This window comes from Haliotis cracherodii, unplaced genomic scaffold (genome assembly GCF_022045235.1).
Source record: "Haliotis cracherodii isolate W230 unplaced genomic scaffold, xgHalCrac1.p SCAF_14, whole genome shotgun sequence".
Lineage (NCBI taxonomy): Eukaryota > Metazoa > Mollusca > Gastropoda > Lepetellida > Haliotidae > Haliotis > Haliotis cracherodii.
In genome coordinates, this window is record NW_027266269.1 from 8,179,667 (window position 1) to 8,195,752 (window position 16,086).

Genomic DNA, 16,086 nt, shown 5'->3' on the forward strand with positions numbered 1-16,086 from the left:
TACGCAGCCACCATCGACACCACAGCTGGCCAACGTGTTCACTATTCAACAATCGAGGGATTGAATTAATGAGCATCGATCTTCACAATTTATGAGCAGCCATGCATGCCGTCGGAGTATGAGTGAGTGAGTGAGTGAGTTTTGAACATTATTCCAGTTATATCACGGCGTGACAGCTTAATGTGGGAGGACAGCCCGAAGTGATGCAGGTCTCAGATGTTTACCACTTCGGTGAAACCCACGAGCACGGGAATGGTGCTGACAAACCAAGAAACATAATGGGGACGAACCGGGATTCGAACCCACAAGGAAGGCAACTCTGCACAGTGAATTGGGGCGCCTCAGACGACTTGGCTCCTACGGGACCATCCACCCCTCCCGGTCGGAGTATAATGGCACACCATTCACCAAGTCACCAAGCCTGGCCACCCCGTCCTGTTCGTCGCCCTTACACACAGCGTTGGACGAGTTCTTGCCTTTAATCCCCATGGGGACTCAGTTATATTAAGGTGTTGTATGCCAGTTAGCGACTTTGGCTGATAACGAAGTTGGTTGCCAAGGCAACCTTCCACCCATCTTCTCGAGGCAAGAGAGTTAACCGACTTTAAAAGTCCAGTTTCCACCCTTGCCGAACTTGGCTGGAATTCCTGGGCTCGATCGTAGCGCCACCAGTGGTTATTACGAGTTATGTCCCTTCTGAGCCTTTCCTATGGACCAATCAGATTCCACCTCCCGTATCACATGTATTTGTTTCAAACAAAATGGCGCCACCCAGTCAAGACGATCTGATCGATAATCGCGCAGTGCATCAAATCACATGAGTACTTTGATCAAAAACATGAAATGACCTGGAAAATTTCTGTTGACAACACGTTGGCTGTGCACATGCTTTACGAATCCTGCAAGCGACCGAAATCTGCATGACTCGTTAGTCCAGCCAAAATGTAACTCCATAATACCAGTCTAGTTCGGCAAGGGTGGAAACTGGAATTTTATAGCCAGTTATCTCTCTTGCCTCGGGAAGATGTTTTTGTACAATATTTGTGACAAAGACATCAGGTAGACAGTTTTCAATGAATCAGTTTACTGTATAAGAACAACTACCTGAATGGCACTGCTCGCTTTCCTCGTGTTTGTAGTGGTCAATGAATGAACGGAACTGACTGGCCACGGCACAGGAATCCTTGCTCTCGTCGATGCATTTGTTCACAATCTTTATGTTACTGAAAATACAAAAATTTAAAAGCAAAGTTCCAGTCGCAGTTTGGTCTACTGGGGCGGAATTTACACAACAGCTACACAACCACGTGACACAGCTACACAACCACGTGTGACACAGCTACACAACCACGTGTGACACAGCTACACAACCACGTGACAGCTACACAACCACGTGTGACACACCTACACAACCACGTGTGACACAGCTACACAACCACGTGACACAGCTACACAACCACGTGACAGCTACACAACCACGTGACAGCTACACAACCACGTGTGACACACCTACACAACCACGTGTGACACACCTACACAACCACGTGTGACACAGCTACACAACCACGTGACACAGCTACACAACCACGTGACAGCTACACAACCACGTGACAGCTACACAACCACGTGACAGCTACACAACCACGTGACAGCTACACAACCACGTGATAGCTACACAACCACGTGACAGCTACACAACCACGTGACAGCTACACAACCACGTGACAGCTACACAACCACGTGACAGCTACACAACCACGTGCGACAGCTACACAACCATGTGACAGCTACACAACCATGTGACAGCTACACAACCACGTGACAGCTACACAAGCATGTGACAGCTACACAACCACGTGCGACAGCTACACAATCACGTGCGGGGGCTACACAACCACGTGACAGCAACACAACCACGTGACACAGCTACATAACCACGTGTCATCTATACAACCACGTGGGACACAATTCTCACAAGCATCAGCAGCCTCGACTGTCCCGTGTATCATATCTCCCTTCGCGTATACTTAATATCCTCCAACCATTCGGCACATTTATGTCTTCTTCTGAATTAAGCATATTGTCAAGATTTCTGACCGCCTCCGTGGTCTAGTGGTAGAGCGTCCGCCCGGAGAGCGGAAAGTCCAGACTAGTACAAGCACACACCACACACCAACACACACCCCCACACACACACGTCGCTATATAAGTGCAATAATCTTGGACGCGACGTTAAACCCCATTTCACCGCACCTCATGATTTCTTCCATTCCGGTTCAAACAGCTTTATATTAAACGGACGTCAAATCACGTCTATACATCTACTCTGTGTGTGCGTGTGTGCCAAGACTAATTCCCATACATGCAGAATGTGCGCGTGTCCGTGTCTTGTGGTCCGGGGCGCAGAGACTGACCATCCCCTGTACATCGCATCAACTCCACACACCCAGGAGACGATAACGCTGACAGTCCATCTCCTTCATCTGGATATAGGAAAAGATACCCATATTAACACATTATTACTTTTAAACATGCAGGACATTTCAAAGCATAAACATGTTCAAAGGCTAAAATATAATGTTGTATTTCGAATAGCATTAAAAGGATATTTTTTTTCTTATATTAACACATTATTAAACGGCATCACTTATCTGTGAAATGGGGTTTAACGTCGCGGCCAAGATTGTTGCACTTATATAGCGGTGTGCGTGCACACGTGTTTGTGGTTGCTTGTACTATAGTCCGGAGTAAAGCCGATTTATGGTGCTAGCCTACTGAGATACCATGCCGCAGTTTAACATGAATACCCCACTCAGACACAGTTTACTGTCTCCGAGCCGACCTGTCCATGCTTTAACCCGTTAATGCCGAGCGCCAGACAGGGTAACAACAAGTACCATCTTTTAACGTCTTTTGGTATGACGCGGCCGGGGATCGAACCCATGACCTTCCGCTCTTCGGGCGGACGCTCTACCACTAGACCACGGAGGCGGTCGCCACTTACCCAGCCTTGTGAGGAAATAAGGAAGAATAGCCACGATTCTATCTGAAATTATGAAGACACACCCAATGCTTATGATAAAGAAAGTTAAATTCAATTCAATACCATAAAATTAGGACAAACATTTTCATATCCTGGGGAAAGGGGCCGTTTGTTAGGGAAAGACTATTTTTGCAATTGCATATTCAATAAAAGTGACCAAAAGACGTCTCTGGTAAGAACAGAGTCCATTGTACGATGACGACTATATCATAAATATGTGTTTATGAATCACTACCAAATAATGATGATGCCGATATACACTAAAAAGGTGAGCGTATCCTGCCCTAGCGATGACACCGTCACAAACACATGCAAAGGCAAATCAAGTGTTCGCCCGAAGAAACACGGGAACATATGATTAAGTCAAAAAAGGGAATTGGTTCACACATCAATCGTCACTGAGGCGTTAAATTTGGAAATGTCTACCATAAAACGTTTTGAAAAGCATTACTTAGGCCTTGAAATTTCAAAACTTAAAAAATTATTTTAGGAATGGTGGAGAGGAACGATGTTTGGAACCCTCATTCTGTCAACACATTACATTTCAGTACAACCAGCATGACAATGATCTATATCGGGGTAATTGAGGGTAATTTTTTTTTCCAACATTTTTATTTTTATAACATCCCATCCCATCCCCTCCCGCAATCTAAGCACAGTAGCATACATTCTGACGCCATAACATACTTACGGTGAACAAAACAGATGTGGAATTGGTTTATGGTTGGTTGGTTTGTTGTTTAACGCCGCACTCAGCAATATTCCAGCTATATGACGGCGGTCTGTAAATAATCGAATCTGGACCAGACAATCCAGTGATTAATATCATGAGCTTCGATCCACGCAATTGGGATACCATGACATGCATCAACCAAGTAAGCGAGCCTGACCACCCGATCCCGTTAGTCGCCTTTTACGGCAAGCATGGGTTGCTGAAGACCTATTCTACCCCGGAATCTTCACGGGTCGGAATTGGTTTTTAACGATGTTTTACCAGTAGAAGATCCATACAGTGGTTATAGTAACGCTCACCGGAATTACAGAGTTTTTCCACTTTTTGTTTTTGAGATGTGAAGAAAGTTCGTATTGACTTCGGGACGCCGCACGACAATAAGGCAGCGTCAATACACTTGAAGACAGACCCAACAACACTGCAACATTCAACAATGTTTATAATTTCAAGTTATGTGCTTCACATTTCAAGTTAAAATATGTGGTGTTTCAAAATGCCAATGATCGGGCAGACTTTCGAAAATACTTTGTTTTCTGAGGGTTTTCTTGGCATGTTTATATGTAGAGTCCTACTGAACGTTGGGTCATGCAGCTAACAAAGTCACGTTTGAGTGAGTGAGTGAGTGAATTGGGTTTTACGCCGCGTTTAACAGTATTCCAGTTATATCACGGCGTATCAGCTTAATGTGGAAGGAAAGCCCGAAGTGATGCAGGTCTCAGACGTTTACCACTTCGGTGAAACCCAAGAGCACGGGTATGGTGCTGACAAACCTAGAAACATAATCGGGGCGAACCGGGATTCGAACAACACTCATAGGTTTCTGCCGTGCCCATTTGATCACGATCCGGTCCAAATACATGTGTATTGTTAAAACCTATTTGTAATAATGAATATAATACACAATCATTGCATCATGTACATCTTCTTGGAGCACGGGATTTAACTGACTTTAAAAGTGAAAACCCACGAGCACGGGTATGGTGCTGACAAACCAAGAAACATAATCGGGGCGAACCGGGACTCGAACCCACAATCATGGGTTTCTGGCGTGTACAAGGGACGCAACTCTGCACAGCGAATCGCCACCCGTGCCCCCTACACCTACAGAGAATCGACATGGGTGATGTAATGGCATGTTTTGGGACTTTTCCACGGAAGTAGTTTTATTGCCCCTTCAGCTGTTTCAAATGAGGTCAGGGCGGTGATGTATACTAGCGGTTAAAGCGTTCACGTCGACGACCCAGGCCCGATGTTCACGTGGGTAGAAAGTGTGAAGCCCATATCTGGTTTCCCTGCCGTGACATTGCTGGAATATTCTTCTAGCGGCAGAAAAACAATACTCACTCGATTCCAGCTGTAACAAATGCTTTGTATGTTTGTTGTTTAACGCCGCATTCAGCAATATTCCAGCTATATGGCGGCGGTCTGTAAAATAATTGAGTCTGGACCAGACAATCCAGTGATTGACATCATGAGCATAGATCTACGCAATTGGGATCGATGACATATGTCAACCAAGTCAGCGAGCCTGACCACCCGAACCCGTTAGTCGCCTCTTACGACAAGCATAGTCGCCTTTTACGGCAAGCATGGGTTGCTGAAGACCTACTCTACCCCGGAATCTTCACGGGTCTGTAACAAATGCAGTTAAACCGGCGACACAATCAGGGGAATGTGAAGGATAAAGAGGTGAGGTGAAATGGGGTTTATTGCACTTATATAGCGACGTGCATGTACGTGTGTGGCTGCTTGTACTAGTCCGGACTAATGCCGATTTATAGTGCTAGCTCACTGAGATACCATGCCGCAGTTTAACATGAATACCCCACTCAGACACAGTATACTGACTCCGAGCCGACCAGTCCTTGTTTTAGCCCCCTAATGCCGAGCGCCAGACAGGGTAACAACAAGTACCATCTTTTAACGTCTTTTGGTATGACGCGGCCGGGAATCGAACCCCGGACCTTCCGCTCTCCGGGTGGACGCTCTACCATTAGACCACGGAGGAGGTCTGAAGGATAAAGACTTCAGGTGAAGTATTTATGCAGATCGCTGACTTACCTGCACGTGTCAGCTCCATTGAATGGGGATATGTTCAGAGGCACGCAACTTGCAAAAGCCGAGCAGTCATGTAGTAACCGCAAGTCTCCGGGGGTCAGGTGAAGGGACGTGCCTGAGGAACAACATTCCAGATTCTTGAGTGAGTGAGTGAGTTGGGTTTAACGCCGCTTTTAACAGTATTCCAGTTATATCGCGGCGTGTCAGCTTAATGTGGGAGGAAAGCCCGAAGTGATGCATGTCTTAGTTTACCACTTCGGTGAAATCCACGAGCACGGGTATGGTGCTGACAAACCTAGAAACATAATTGGGGCGAACCGGGGTTCGAACCTACAATCATAGGTTTCTGGTATGCCCAAGGGACGCAACACTGCATAGCGAAGCTGTCATAGCATCATGGATGCAGAATATGACAAGACGATTATCCACCTGCTACTAATCTTTCACAAAGTTTGTTTGTTTGTTTGTTTGTTTGTTGTCTGTACCAGACAATCCAGTGATTGACATCATGAGCATCGAACTACGCAAATGGGATACGATTATATGCATCAACCAAGTCAGCGAGCCTGACCACCAGATCCCGTTAGTCGCCTCTTACGAGTAGGGTCCACAGGTACTTTTGACGTAAGTGGTGGTTAAATATTTGTTTGTTTGTTGTTTTTAGCAGACATTTCTAAATGTTGGTATGTTGACATAATTTACAGTATACTGACTCCGAGCCGACCAGTCCTTGTTTTAGCCCCTTAATGCCGAGCACCAGGCAGGGTAACAACAAGTACCATATTTCAACGTCTTTTGGTATGACGCGGCCGGGGATCAAAACCTGGACCCTCCGCTCTCTTGGCGCCCGCACTACCACTGGACCACAGAGGCGGTCTCAACAGGTTGAAAGTCGTATATAAAGTGGCTATTGGCATTACCATTGGCAAACCTGGCAAGGGGTTGATGAAGCAGGGTGTGCGCCCTGTCTGGGGTACGTGGAGTTGGCTGTCTGGAGCACACGTGATGAACGCGGCTGGACATGCCCTGGACGGTCCGGTCTGACGAGAGGCAGGAGTCCACACACTGAATGAAAGCCTGCAATGCACTGAAAGCAAATAGTGAAAGCCTGTAATGCACTGAAAGCAAATAGTGAAAGTCTGCAATGCACTGAAAGCAAATAGTGAAAGCCTGCAATGTACTGAAAGCAAATAGTGAAAGCCTGCAATGCACTGAAAGCAAATAGTGAAAGCCTGCAATGCACTGAAAAGCAAATAGTGAAAGCCTGCAATGCACTGAAATGCAAATAGGTGAGGTGAAATTGGAAATGCAAATAGTGAAAGTCTGCAATGCACTGAAATGCAAATGGTGAAAGTCTGCAATGCACTGAAATGCAAATAGTGAAAGCCTGCAATGCACTGAAAGCAAATAGTGAAAGCCTGCAATGCACTGAAAAGCAAATAGTGAAAGCCTGCAATGCACTGAAATGCAAATAGGTGAGGTGAAATTGGAAATGCAAATAGTGAAAGTCTGCAATGCACTGAAATGCAAATAGTGAAAGTCTGCAATGCACTGAAAGCAAATTATGTAACCACGGGCAACGCCCACGCTTAGAATTTAAAGCTGGGAATCTGCGTAATTTTCGCAAATGTACTCACCACTACTCGGGTGGTTTTGGGTTGCTTGGGAATTTAAGACTGTAAATTTAAGAAGATCTTTAACAAAATTAAGATGTTGTTCAAATGATTTTAAAATACATAAATATAGAATGTCTAGTGAACATGACTTTGCTGACAGTCTATGTACTTTCTGTAAAGAAGACTTAGATGATGAATACCATGCACTATTTATATGTCCAGCTTATACTAACTTAAGGATAAGATATTTGCCCTCGTATTACTATCAAAATCCTCTCCTGCACAAGTTTGTATTGTTACTCACAACAAATGACGACAACATTTTATTTCCGCTAGCTCTTTATTTAGATAAAATGTTTAAACTTAGAATTTCTAAAGCCAATATTAACTGAAGCGCTCTGTCAAAATATGTCAAATATTACCCAAGCATCTGTACTATTGCCCTCATGGCCAGACTATACGAAATAAATTCTAATTCTAATAACGAATGATTTTTTAGGTAAAAACTCAATAGTATAAGAAACGTGACCACACACAGCCAGAGCACAATATTAAGCTGTGTATACAAATATTTTCACCTTTACTCAGTTAATTTTGTTATGACAACCTTGGTTTGCACATAAACACATGTAAGTCACTGCAAAAACGTATGTAAGACATGACGTACCTGCAGCTGGGGGAGATCCGACATACCGTACCTGGAGTTGTTGATCTGACATGACGTACCTGCAGCTGGGGGAGATCCGACACACCGTACCTGGAGTTGTTGATCTGACATGACGTAGCTGCAGTCGGGGGAGATCTGACATGACGTACCTACAGTCGGGGAGATCTGACATGACGTACATGCAGTCGGGGGAGATCTGACATGACGTACCAGCAGTCGAGGGGATCTGACATGACGTACCAGCAGGGGAGGAGATCTGACATGACGTACCTGCAGTCAGGGGAGATCTGACATGACGTACCAGAAGGGGAGGAGATCTGACATGACGTACATGCAGTCGGGGGAGATCTGACATGACGTACCAGCAGTCGAGGGGATCTGACATGACGTACCAGCAGGGGAGGAGATCTGACATGACGTACCTGCAGTCAGGGGAGACCTGACATGACGTACATACAGTCGGGTGAGATCTGACATGACGTACCTACTGTTGGGAGATCTGACATGACGTACCTGCTGCTGGGGGAGACCTGGCAGGACGAACCTGCGGTCGGGTGAGATCTGACATGACGTACCAGCAGTCGGGGAGATCTGACATGACGTACCTGCAGTCGGGGGAGATCTGACATGACGTACCTGCAGACGGGGAGATCTGACATGACGTACCTACAGTCGATGAGATCTGACATGACGTACCTGCAGTCGGGGGTGTCTGACATGACTTACCTGCAGTCGAGATCTGACATGACGTACCTACAGTCGATGAGATCTGACATGAAGTACCTGCAGTCAAGGAGATCTGACATGACGTACCAGTAGTCGGGGGAGATCTGACATGACGTACCTGCAGTCGGGGGAGACCTGACATGACGTACCTGCAGTCGGGGGAGATCTGACATGACGTACCTGCAGACGGGGAGATCTGACATGACGTACCAGCAGTCGGGGGAGATCTGACATGACGTACCAGCAGTCGGGGGAGATCTGACATGACGTACCAGCTGTCGGGGAGATCTGACATGAAGTACCAGCAGTCGAGGAGATCTGACATGACGTACCAGCAGTCGGGGAGGAGATCTGACATGACGTACCAGCAGTCGAGGAGATCTGACATGACGTACCAGCAGGGGAGGAGATCTGACATGACGTACCAGCAGTCGAGGAGATCTGACATGACGTACCAGCAGTCGGGGAGATCTGACATGGCGTACCTGCAGTCAAGGAGATCTGACATGACGTACCTGCAGTTGGGGGAGTCTGAGTTCAACGAAGAAAGAGCCGCCGCGTGTGTTTGCGAACATGGCATCAACACTGGGCATTCGCCCCTGTACACGTCAATCAGAACTGCAAGAGAAATGGCAAATTAGTCAAAGGTCGTTCAACCATAACATATACTAAAAAAAAAGAAGTAACAGTGCTCATAAAATATTTTTAGATTTACAAGTGTGTTTGTATATGAAGGCACTCCAAACAATCCGTGTTTAAACGTTTGTGAGATATTTGTGCTCACGGTTTGCAAACAACTCAAACTTTTCAAATCTACTCAGCCTTTGATTGTCTTGTTTGTTTGATATTTTACGCCGCACTCGGCAATATCCCAGCCATACGGCGGTCTATAAATAATCGAGTGTGGACCAGACATTCAAGTGATTGACATCAAGAGCATTGATTGGGATCGATGACATGTATCAACCAAGTCAGCGAGCCTGTCCACCCGATCCAGTTCGTCGCCTTTTACGACAAGAATAGTCGCCTTTTACGGCAAGCATGGGTTGCTGAAGACCTATTCTACCCCGGATCTTCACGGGTCGGTACATGGTAGTGACAGTCAGTCATAGTATTGCACGCCTGTCCAAATTGTAGTCGCCTTTGTATTTGTATAACTGATAAAACTATGCAAGTCGGCCAGTTCACACTAAATGCATTACTGTATATCTTAAATTTGCATTTACATATATATTGTAGGTATTAAGGTATCTACCATATACTAAATTGTAATTATATACGTATTTATCATCTGGTGGGGTAGCCTAGTGGTTAAAGCGTTTGCTCGTCACGCCGAACCCCCACTTGTGCGAAGCCGATTTCTGGTGACCACTGCAGTAATAATACCAGAAATTGCCAAAAGCGGCTTAAACCATCTCACTATCTTTCTACATTTCATACTTAAAGGATTTTTCTATATCTTGAGTAAAGATATACTGCATCGACCTGTTAATGTTCTCGATAAATCTCTTACAAAGAAATATAGTTCCACCTATATTACTGTATGCAGCATATATTCCAAAATGTGTAGAAAACTGAACTACTCGTTTAATGGGTTATAGAACTTAACAGAATAACCATTGCCAATATATTGACATGATGTTTCACCGGTATAGAAAAAAAACTCTTAGTAATTTTTTGATGCAAATACCATTGATATTTCCATGTGACAGTCAGTTATTGGTTTGTTGGTTGATTGGTTTGTTGTTTAACGCCGCACTCAGCAATATTCCAGCTATATGACGGCGGTCTGTAAATAATCGAGTCTGGACCAGACATTCAAGTGATTGATATCATGAGCATCGATCCACACAATGGGGATCAACGACATGTATCAACCAAGTCAGCGAGCCTGACCACCCGATCCCGTCAGTCGCCTTTTACGACAAGCATAGTCGCCTTTTACCAGTCAGTTATTGAGAGCTTAAGACGAGACTGACGAGATCGGGTGGTCAAGCTCACTGACTTGGTTGACGCATGTCATCGTATCCCAATTGCGTGTGTAGCGGCCATAACATTTCCGAGTCCCGTGATGGGATTCGAACCACGGACCTTCTGATCCGAGGTCAGACGCCTTTACCCACATGACCAAAGAGGTTAACCCCGTCAGCAAGCTGACAAGGTAAGGATGTCATCTGTGGGATGACTCCACGCCCTGCTACATACTCCCTCGTCAACAGAAGGCACGTCCCGGGCCGCATAGTAGGGTACTGGGGCTTATTTTGCTCAAATTTAATATGAACGTGCTCAGCCCCACGTTGGGCGCCAATGTAGCGGTCGTAAAATTTCCGAGTCCCGTGATGGGATTCGAACCACGGACCTTCTGATCGGAGGTCGGACGCCTTGTCCACGTGACCAAAGAGGTTAACCCCGTCAGCAAGCTGACAAGGTAAGAATGTCATCTGTGGGATGACTCCACGCACTGCTACTCGTGGATCGATACTCATGAAATCTGGTCCATCCTCGATTATTTACAGACCGCCGTCATATAGCTGGAATATTGCTGAGTATGGTGTTTAACAACAAACAAACAAACAAACAAACACTGTGAGTTTGAAATATATCACCAATGCAAACACAGATCGGGGGATACTCGCTGGCCCGATCTACCATCAAAGCGTCTGAATGATAGATACACATAGGACGACCTTGACTCGTAGCAACCTGTATTAACTCTCATTGTGTTGACATTGTCCATATTGTCTTTTTCTCATATTTACATATTGTTTAACGCCGCAGTCAGTAATATCCCAGCTATCTGATGGCGGTTTGTAAAAAAAGCGACAAAACCCTTTCCATGTCCAATAGAAATCGCTGCATAAAGCAGAGTCGATTGTACAATTCCGACTATATCATGAGCATGTGTTTATGAATCACTATCAAACAATAATGATACCAGGTGTTCGCGACAAGGTGAGCGTACCCTGCCCCACCGGTGGCATCTGTCACAAACACATGCAAAGGCAAGTCAATTGTTCGCCCGAAAAAAACTGTGGGAACATGTAAAGAATTCCGAGTCTGGATCAGACAATACAGTGATTACCATTATTAGCAATGATCCACGCAATAGGATACGTTGAAACACAATCAACCAAGTCACTTTGTCTGTGCACCCCATCTATGAAGTCGCCTCTTTCTATCAGCATAAACTGATGGTGACCCATTCTTACCCGGAGGTGACATAAGTGGCCCAGTCGTCTAAGGCGCCGCGATTCGCTGTGCAGAGTTGCGTCCCTTGGGCACGCCAGAAACCTATGATTGTAGGTTCGAATTCCGGTTCGCCCCGATTATGTTTCTAGGTTTGCCAGCACCATACCCGTGCTCGTGGGTTTCACCGAAGTTGTAAACGTCTGAGACCTGCATCACTTCGGGCTTTCCTCCCACATTAAGCTGCCACGCCGCGATATAACTGGAATATTGTTAAAAGCGGCGTTAAACCCAACTCACTCACTCACTCACTCACTCACTCACTCACTCTAACCCGAAATTGCCAGGTATAATTAGAGACCACATAATAGATCTATTGTATGGTCTCTGGTGGAATCAAGAACTGACGTTGTGGAGACATATATCGAATACGTCGCGTGACAAGACAAAACGTTCAGTGATGAATTATGACTGAAAATCTTCATAACAAATCGCCAGACATCCTTAATTATTGCAATTCGATGGGAATAGCTTACCTGAAAACAAAACAACGATCAACAGGTTCTTTGACATCGTGAGCAGTTGTCACCGGTATCCCTGAACATCATAATCTCGTCTGCTTTGGTGAAGGCTCGGCTACCGTCTCGTCCACGGGAAGCACGCCTCGTCTCACTCAGCACGTGAAGCACGGGCCGTACATGCGATGTACATTGCATACGTGTCACCAAGATTGACGTCTGGTGTGACACGTGTATCCTGCCTGCATTGAACGGACAGGAGGTGGTGGGCGAGGTGTCATGGGGTTTACGCTTGTGCGTGTGCGTGTGCGTGTGCGTGTGCGTGTGGGTGCTATATTTGAACGTCTTTTGGCAAGTCGAAAGTGTAGATCGAACCACTATCTGCTAGACACTCTATCCACTAGACAAAGGAGGCGGTCTGAAATGTCACCCCGTTTAAAAAATGGAAAGACTTCCGCCCGTATCCAACAAAGGTTCCTGTGACACTGAATAAGATCTAATGCAAAGTTATGTTTTTTACCAAATCTGAAACAATTTCGGTTTGCAACAGATAAAAGAGGGGGTGGGGGTAACGGGCGGAAGTCTTACCCAGTTACTTTCTCTTGTGTTACGCTACCAAGTTGGGTGATACATGGAAGACACCTTGGTGGCATTCTGTTGCTTAACTTGCGTCTGGTTGCCCGTGGTATTGCCCGCCGTCCCGCCTCGAGAGCTACCCCGCGCTGGCTGGCCACGTTGGCGGGTGGTGGGTCTCAGTCGTACACTCTGCCCCCGAGAACATCCCGCAGATGCTCTCTTGGTGACCTGTCAGGGGACTTAACAGGCCTGTACATTGTCCATACACCTTCTCCTCAGAGAAAGGAGCGTCGGGTAGCCTAGTGGTTAAAGCGTTAGCTCGTCACGCCGAAGACCCGGGTTCGATTCCCGACTTGGGTACAATGGGTGAAGCCCATTTCTGGTGTCCCCCGACGTGATATTGCTGGAATATTGCTAAAAGCGGCGTAAAACCATACTCATTCACTCACTCTTCGGAGATAATAGGAGCGATCAAGGCACGATGTGGTCTCAGATTGTCACCTTAAAGTTTCTGCCGATAATTCTAGGGAATGGAACAACGACAGGGAACACAATTTCGTCAATAAATTGCCGGCCAATCAAATGCCCATTCACAACTAACCGTGAAGATCCGGGTTAGAATAGGTATTCAACAACTCATGGTTGCGGTAAAGGGCAACTAACGGGATCGGGTAGTCAGGCTGGCTGACTTGGTTGATGCATGTCATCGTATCCCAACTGCGTAGATCGATGCTCATGATGTCAATCACTGGATTGTGTGGTCTAGACTCGATTAAGGACCGCCTCCGTGGTCTAATGGTAGAGCGTCCGCCCGGAGAGCGGAAGGTCCGGGGTTCGATTCTCGGCCGCGTCATACTAAAAGACGTTAAAAGATGGTACTTGTTGTTACCCTGTCTGGCGCTCGGCATTAAGGGGCTAAAACAAGGACTGGTCGGCTCGGAGTCAGTATACTGTAAATTATGTCAACATACCAACATTTAGAAAACTGCGCCAAATATTCTAAAATGCCGCTTGATAAACGGTCTCATTCACTCGTCGGTCGCCGTGGAAATCTCTCAATCGTGATGCACTAGATCTACTCTCTAGTTCAGTCCAAGAGAAAATGTATCCATTATACTACATTAGATGAGCTGTTTGACATGACGTCATCCACGTCCACGTGAGGTCAAATCACAAGCACCTGTCCCGACGACAAATTCACAGCGGCGGGAAATCACCGACCGTCTATTAGCCTTCACAAATAAAATTGCAAATCGTAACGTAATGAAACGAAAAGAATAAAGCGTTTAGCTGACAATTCAGATCACATTTTGAAATAAGATTTGAAGACTTTCAATAGATTACCATACGTTGATCGAGAGTACAGTCTACATCAACATGGCAGAAAAAGGTCGAGCATAGGGCTGGGACGGGTTACTCGGGTGGGTACTGAATAAGACTCGGGTAGCCTACCCAGAGGACTAACCGGACCCGCGTTAGTCACGTGATATATTTTTTAATGACAAATATTATCTTGAACTCTATGGTTACACTTCAAGTCACTAATGTTCGCATTTCTTTCTGACCATGCACCCATTCCTTTTGATTTTCCCTATGGTTGAATAAAGATATAACTTGATTCAACTTCAGTGTATGCATGACCAGATTGTTTATTACATGTATCTAAATACGTTTTCCCAGGGCTATGCAAAAAATGTTCCCAATCTGACATTTTGAGACACCTCCTGCACATGAGACCTACAGTGGGTACCCGGGGTAGGGTCGGGTAATAGTGTGTGTGTGTGTGTGTGTGTGTGGGGGGGGGGGGGGGGGGGGGGTACCCCGGTAGTAAATTTGGACTCGTCCCAGTCCTAGTCGAGAAGCGGGGTGCAGGCTAAAACGGCACCTTAGCAAACGTCACCGATTTCTCTGGCGAAAACGGCTTCCATGTGTCGGACGAAAACGGCACCTCTATTTTAATAACGATAAGAAGTTGAACGATTTATGTAGTATTATATCATCATCACATGCTTATGATATCGGTTCTAATGCCACCGAACATTGTGATAGTAGCTGCCTCAGCTAATTTCTCGATAACGGGTACACCTACTTTATTAATCTCACTATATTTCGTAATCCGTAGCACCAGAGACCATATCTATTTTATGATCTCTGGTAGCACTGGGTAAAATATAAGGGTAACGCTGTTTTTCAGGGCACTATCATTTGCAGAAGTCCGAGGTCTTCCATTAACTGCCCGACGAAGGAAAGATCGAGGGCTTCTGCAAATGATAATGCCCTGAAAAATAGCGTTACCGTTATTATAGCTAAAATGGATGGAATTTTTTATCAAAGAAACAACAATATCGGGTTTGAAACATTTACTGCAATCAACACGAATATCAATGACCCACTTTTACAAATATGGAAAAGTCATAGGAAAAACCAGATGACGTCACTATTGAACGTGACGTCACCTATCCTATCCTATGACGTCACCTAACAACGGGCGTGATAATGGCCCGTCGTCAAGAAATATGAGGGCATTATCAAGTTACAGTGGCCCGCGCATTTCTGATAACATGCGGGCAGTTTAATGATAATTCTATCCATTTTAGCTATAATATAAGGGTAACGCTATTTTTCAGGGCATTATCATTTGCAGAAGACCGAGGTCTTCCATTAACTGCCCGACAGTAAAAAATATACACACTATCAAAAAGCAATGCTCAGATGAAATATTTACTTTCTGTTGCAAGTCAAAATAGTGTAAACGAAAATCGCAAAATTACCAAGCAAGTTACTTATCAAAACTTCGTCACCATTACCGATGCTTACCACAAAGATACCTACATTTCCTTCTTATCTCGAAAACTGTATTTCATTTTGTTGATCAATGTGACCATACGCCCTTATTACTACCCACAAAAGTGACTAATGCGCTTACGAATGGCGCAGCAGAGGTCGCGAACTAGTCTAGATTT